This window comes from Mizuhopecten yessoensis, unplaced genomic scaffold, assembly GCF_002113885.1.
Source record: "Mizuhopecten yessoensis strain PY_sf001 unplaced genomic scaffold, ASM211388v2 scaffold10865, whole genome shotgun sequence".
In the NCBI taxonomy this organism is placed as follows: domain Eukaryota; kingdom Metazoa; phylum Mollusca; class Bivalvia; order Pectinida; family Pectinidae; genus Mizuhopecten; species Mizuhopecten yessoensis.
The window spans coordinates 112,663-119,976 of record NW_018408760.1 but is presented as its reverse complement, the minus strand read 5'-3'; positions in this window follow the sequence as shown (position 1 = coordinate 119,976).

The window sequence follows — 7,314 nt, the reverse complement described above, 5'->3', positions numbered from 1 at the left end:
GGTATTTACCCACTCTCAAATAACACTATGTAATCATGTTATGGTCATGAGCGCAAATTGTTGTTGGTTGGTTAGGTCCCTATTCCGGTTATTACCAGGCCTGTTATCTTAGATGGTATCGCACATATTCAAAAAAAATTCAAAAAATGATGAAATACATTTTTCTCAAAAATAACCACATAAAATGATGTTGTGACCATTTTGCAAATTATCGCACCTGTACGAAAAACTATTTTTTTCTGATTTTGACCTTCATCCGGAAGTGACGTCGATACGGTTATCTACTTACGGGGAGTTAGTAAAGCCATGTACTCGTTCTTAAATATTCTCCATCATGTCCAACATTATTGTGGACATATCCAGACGTGTATGGGCGGGTTTTCTTTCCAGTTTAGTATCGTTCTGTAAGATAAGCCGTTAGATTCGCCACATCAATACAATTGCAACGTCACGTAAATATATATAAAAGTTAGGGAAATTCTACTCGAGGGTGAAGTATTAAGGAAAAGACTAAGATTTGGTCGTCTTAAATATGCCGAGTAGATGATGCCGTTTAAGGTAAGTTTTAAGGTAAATGCGATCATCTTAGGTAAGCTGTAATGTACTTAAGGTACTCTTGAGTAAACCTTCTGGTTCACTTAATCGTTAACAACACTCCTGTTCTACGAAATATTTAACACACTATTTCAGGTTTGATTTCTGGATGCCGCAATTTTTAAGCGTACCAGAAGAATCTAAGGGGAATCAAAGCCCCTCTTTTGTATGACGTTATACGGTCACCATATTGGCCATGTGACAAACGTTACACAACTATGACGACAACAATGACGTCAGAATACCCCATCCTGTACTTCATGTAAACCTCACATCATTATGTGTATTAACTATTTTGTCATCGGTGTCAAAGTAAAATTAAGATAATCACCATGTTAAAACATTTTTTTTTTAATTTAAGTACATGTCAAACAAGAAAATATGTACAAAATTTAGAAAAGCAGCTGATTGGTCTTCACTCGTTACGTCAAACATACAGAGGATTTCTGAATTATCATTTTAATGACAATATACTGAAAAATGGGTCAAATATATCGGCCAACTGTACCTTGGTTTAACACTCTTTCACATAAAGAAGTTTTAAGATTGTTAATCAACAATTCAATGATTTGTTCAGTTCAGTCTAGGTTTTCAAGGTCTTACCATTTTGAAATAATGTGTCTGCATCTATCTCGCGAATATTATTATCTGTTCATATTCATATATTTATATTCAATACTTATATTTTCATATAGAATTATCACTTTGAATTCAAAGACATGCATTTTCTAATATAAAGGACATTTTTGCTGAAAATAAAGCCTTTGTATTAGCGCGCAGAAAATAAAGACATTGTTAGGTGAAAATCCCACGTAAAGGTGCCGGGAAGATCGGACGATATAGAAACATCTAGAACAAGGTATAACGTGGGATATCCTTATCTTAGGTGCAATAATCGTATGTGTTTTGAGCTCTGATCCTACTGACCTCTCGGTTTTCGTTCCTAATTAATTCTTCATCTCACTTGAATATCTGAAATGTATCAGTTATGATATTTGTCTCTCATGCTGTTTGGATGATTCGGGATATGATCTTTTGTTCTTGATCTCTGGTTTCTCCGTTTCGATTCGAGAGATGGTCTTAATTTCATCGGCTGATCACCAGCTCTTCCAAAGAAGGCAATGTCTTTTAACTGATTTAACGTTCATAACCGTGGAACAAGAATGATATATGTCATATTAAGAGTAAATGTCCAATTTATTGCTTCGTATTAAATTAGATCAAACTATCTCAATCCTTAATATTGGAGAGGTCTTTCAATGATTAACAATTGTTTTTCAAGATTGGGTTCAAACCCTTTGATCATTTGCTGATCATAGTTCTGTATCGCATCACTAGAGTTTCAAATAGGTGCTTCCCTTATTTGTCTCTCTAGTTAATTATTTTACGTTACAAACGTGTTGGCTCTACATGTAGACTGACGATCGGTTCCCGCGGTTAGTCACCTAATTGGTGGAATTAAATATTGCACAGTTAAAATAGAATACAAGTTGAAGAATAAATTACCGTTTTAGATAAAAAAAAACTTTTATTTATTTAAAAGATCAACTTTGTCGTTTTGCTATATTGCTAAAAAGATGTTAAGAATACTTCGGAGATGGAATTTCATTCTTGTGTCATTTAATACTACTTACGTAACCTGACAGAAGTTTCTTATTTTGACGTAGGCTTAGCACGTAGTGCGGAGACCGGAACCTAGGTAAGCAAATAAATTCCATCTGAAGGTCATCTACATTTGTAAAATGTAGTTTTAATGTTTGTCGAACTTACTGGTTGATGTCTGTTATGATATGTATATGAACCAGTAGAAGACCCCAGGTCAACGAACAGAAGCATTACTGGTACGATATTTTGTTCAACTCGATGTGATTGCTCACTTTGATTCCCGCTACTGGAAAAAAACTCTGTCGGCTCACTTAACGTCAACAATATGTAGCAACGGTCAATATATTTCACGAGGAGTCGAACCCGTTACATGAAGTTTAGTTGTCTGATGCTCCACCGATTTAGCTAAAAAAATGTGTTTTTTTCCAGCTTAAAAGTCGATAGGATGCGACTGGTACCAGGGTTACACTATTTACATGTGGTTAAATTAAACATTCGCTAATGGCACCAAACACTTCCAAGGAAACTATGATTGTTTATTTTACAAATGCTTACACACTGTAGGGACGGCATGTCTCGCATGATCGTAATATCTTGGTTTCATTTCGTTTATTGAGAAGCAACCGACGCTAACTTATCATGTCTTCGCCACAAAGGGACAATACGTAATGCAAATCGTGTTCACGCTGTGTGAAGCAGAGGAAGAATATTGCTTAAGCGTATCCTCGTTACTTCGCCCCTCAGTTAATACAGACAGAGGAATGGAAAGCTGAGTAAATGATGTCGAAGAAATGAATATATAAGGATGTTTTGCTATCTTTGTCTGCCTTCTTGTCTATGAAGACAACCGGGCGAAAGTAGCCTCATTAGCGTCCTGTTTGGTGAACTTGTTTTGTTGGACGGAAAGGTGTTTTTTGATACACACGAAGAAGGCTTCGCATAGGGATTGTCTTATGGGAACGAATGTGTTTATATGCTCCTTGATGATTCTTTAACTGATTTTCAAGCTTTGCGCTCTTACAGAAAAAGCAACTTTACTGTTAGATACGTCAAGGGAAGTAATTGTCTCAAATGTCACCGATATGAAAATCAGGTCAGGTAACTGCGTGTACGGGTTATATGGTGTTTTCTCTTACGAGCGATAAGGATCCTTTTAATATTTGCAATGGAAATTATTTGGATATATTCTCCGGACTCGCAAGTCACAGTGTCCCTCTCTGTGCTTCGTGTTAGGCAAACTCAAACTGAGAAATGCCTGATTGAACTAACTGACCATTTAGTACAGTAAAATCTGTCACTTTGCTTGACTTTCTTCTCCGACACACTAAAGAATAGATATATAAGGTACAACTCATGAACCCTAGGGATACTATAGCTTAGAGGCAGGGTAGTCTAGTGGTAGAATGCCGGGCTCGTCATCGAAGGGTTGCGGGTTCGAGTCACGTCACTGTTTTGTATCTTTGAACAAGATACTTTACTCCGCGTGTGCCAGTCTACTCAGCTGTAAATGAATACATAGTTGGGTAGTACTTGAATTGTTGAATTCTACCTGTGAGTGCCTTAATGACAGCACCGGTTGTTTGCTCCCCAGGCAGTTGAGAAAGATAGTGGCTGGTTGCAAATGCCCTATAACCACGGATAATAATTTATGAACCGCTTTGACACGACCTACGAACTAGGTTGTGATAAAGGGCTATATAAGAACCTCGGATTATTATTATTATTATTCATGAATTATTAGTTTAAATATTTCCTGGCAGATGGCAGTAATGTGTGTTGTAGGGACCACGGAACCAAATCAAAAATAGATTGTGGGGTTTTAATAGATTTAATAGGAAGGTGAATGTCTCGGGGCCTGCTGGTTGGATATTTAGGTGGCAAAAGTTTCAAAGATTTTATGTGTGGGTTGAGCAATATATATAGATGTAATATGTATTAAAAAACAAATCAAGTCTGCTTTTGCCTGGGGGAGTTTATTAAGTGTGTACTTTGTTGTAAATGATGGTCAATTGTTGGTGCCGAAGATGGTGGCCCCCATATAAAAAAGTTCAAATAGCCAGAATTTTTAAACATTTTATTTACAGTTGTGTGAGATGATATTCTTCAAAATGAGGGCAGGTAAACCAGTGTGGATAACCCCATTTAACCAGGACAGTGGTAAACGTTAACACTACCGTCTATGGAAAATAATTTGGTTCTGCGGTCCCTATAGAAAGATGCAGGCTATGGCGTTTTACACCATTCAAGCGTCCCTGGAAACCAGATGATGGGACCCACCAGCATATTTCTGGTGGTAAATATAATCATAGATGTGTTTTGGCAGAATTTAGAGGGAAACTTAGCTGCAGGAGGATACTATGATGGAAATATACACCCATATAGAGTGGGGAGGGGGGCCATTGACCAGGGAGGATATGTGCGTTTTGTGGTTAGATGACCAAATGGACACAGAACAACAAAGATAGTGCTCCGACTGTCACTGATGGTACATCATATAAAGCTGAAGGAGGATTTACCTAGAAGGGACTATGACGTCATGATTTTGAAGGTTCAGTCATCTCTGCCACAACTCTGCCTGCCTGTCTGTCTGTCTGTCTGTCTGTCTGTCTTGTAAGATATACATTAAAAAATAACAAAGGCATTTTTTTAAGTTCTCAATATTGTAATGTTTCATTTCTTTTTCTCAGTCATCACTCTGTCTTTCACATAAATGTCATCATCAATTTTATTGTTACGTAATTTGAATAGTTTGTGTCTCTTATTTCTCTTTTGAATTTTACACCACAATTATGTTGTTTTTTTTCTTCTGTATCTAGGTCCTTGGACACAGAGCTCCCAGCAGTGATTGGAGACCCAACCTCACTACACTGTACTTTAATAGCAGTCCCCGGTCCATAGTTCACAGGATACACTGCCCTATTAACTCTACCTGAAAAGTTACGAGTAACGTTCACACGTGTTGGAAGACCCTGCTTCAGCTGTCTGTTCACATATTCTACCTTTAAGGTCGACAGGTTCCTCAGGGTCATTTCCAACACAGAGTCACCCGAGACAGGCCTTAACTTTCTCCATCAGAATTGTTGACAGTTGCCTCCCCATCGCTGACCTTGAAATCGCTTGGTAAATATGCGTTGTCTGTTAGCAAGTTATTTCTTTTCTTCCCTGCACACACTAGTGATTTGGTCCTGTACTCACAATGTACGCCTTGGTAACACTTCACGATTACCTCCCTTACACCATGAGCAGCCCTCTCCTATCACTGTCTTTCATCTCAGCCGTTGTTATGTAAACATTATGTAATCCTATCATGGTGGTGTTGGATGTTGTACTGTTCGTACAGTTATGAGTCTTTACTTGTGTGTCTGTTTTACAAAAAGTCAAAAATTAAGGGGGTATAGGTCTTAAAACTGAGTGATCTTCCCTGATCTTCAGACAATATGTTATATATTTCTGAGTAGTACTGTACATGTACTTTAATAAAAACTCAAAACCATAATTCTAAGTATAATATTTATTAAGATATTTAAGTTTACATTTTGAAATTGATTCACTTTTCGTGTCTTTTCTTGCAGGAATCTTTATCTTCAGTACCAGTAGAAGATTTGGCCTGCCAGCCCAATCCTTGGAGCCAGCCACTTCCCATTTTAGTTTCATACCCTATGGTCCTGACTGTTTCAAAAATGGTAAATTTGAAAAATATGTGGGATCCTATAGAGACCACGGAACCAAATCAAAAATAGATTGTGGGTTTTTCCCTTTTGGGCAGAAGATTTAATAGGAAGGTTAATGCATCGGGGCCTGCTGGTTGGATATTTAGCTGGCAGAAGTTTCAAAAGTTGTATATGTGGGTTGAGCAGTATATATAGATGTAATATGTATATTTTTATTTTTTTCAAGTCTGCTTTTGTCTGGGGGAGTTTATTAAGTGTGTAATTTGTTGTAAAGGAAGGGTGTCTAAAAGGCCTTTTTTTTGGGCCCCAGTATATTCGGATTTTCACCTCCTTATTTTGTTCAGGGATGTCCTATTTTATGACATGCGGAAAAGCTAAGGTAAAACTTTGACCGAAAGTGGGTTTCTGGGGGTACCAAAAGGGATATGGTAAATCACAAATATAGTTTGCTGTTTTCAAAATGAGCTTAAAAACCGAAATAATACCATTTCTATTTTTGAAAACATGTATAAATTAGACAGGCATATGTAACAGAATGAAAAAATGACAGAAATCAAACAAAGGATTACGTCAGGGGGTCTTTTTTGTTCATTTTCAATTGAAAAGTAATTTGTTTTCTTAATAACTTCCTTTCTAATTATTATTTTGACTTGAAATTTACAACTTCACCCATTTAAGTAGACTTAGATAAATTGCATATTGACTACATACTTTCCTTTTGTTTTATACTGAGTTATGGCTTCTGGACACATACCAAACTTGGCTTTTTCAAATATCTATCAATTTCAAGTGAATTAATAGGTGCATGACACCCTTTATATGCTATAAGTATAAGATATCAATTGTTATATACATCATATAAAATTTGCTCAACACCTGTGGCTGAAGTGAGTTCTAGGTCCTGTTTCGTGATTTTTTTACTTATCAAAGTTAACTTACAAATCAAAAATGGCATTTGCCACCACAGCTACTGTAAAATGATTGATTTCATATATAAAGTTTGATTTGCTGGTAATGTTAAGTCTCCTAGCCTAAAGGAAAGTATCTGCTTTAATCGTTAAAAAATAACCGATTTCATTGATTTATGAAATGTTCTGCCTATTTCCAATGTTTTTCCGCTGATTGTACATAAAAGGCATTTGGGGATACGCATGTTACTTGGCATAAAGTTTAGTTATATGATGAAATTCAATTTGTGAAAGTTTCATACTTATCCCACAATGCCATTTTACTTAAAAATACATTTTCCTGTGATTTAGATTACAGGGACCAAAGTGCATCTCCTTGCCTAACACCAAATATTTTCTGACAATACTAGTCTATATGAATGTATGTAAATTAAACAGGCTCAGTAGAGTATCTATAGCAGTAAGAGGGGCGTTTGACATGCTACACTGACCAAAAGTCAGATAGTTTATGCTTTGAAAACGCAAAAATGAAAATG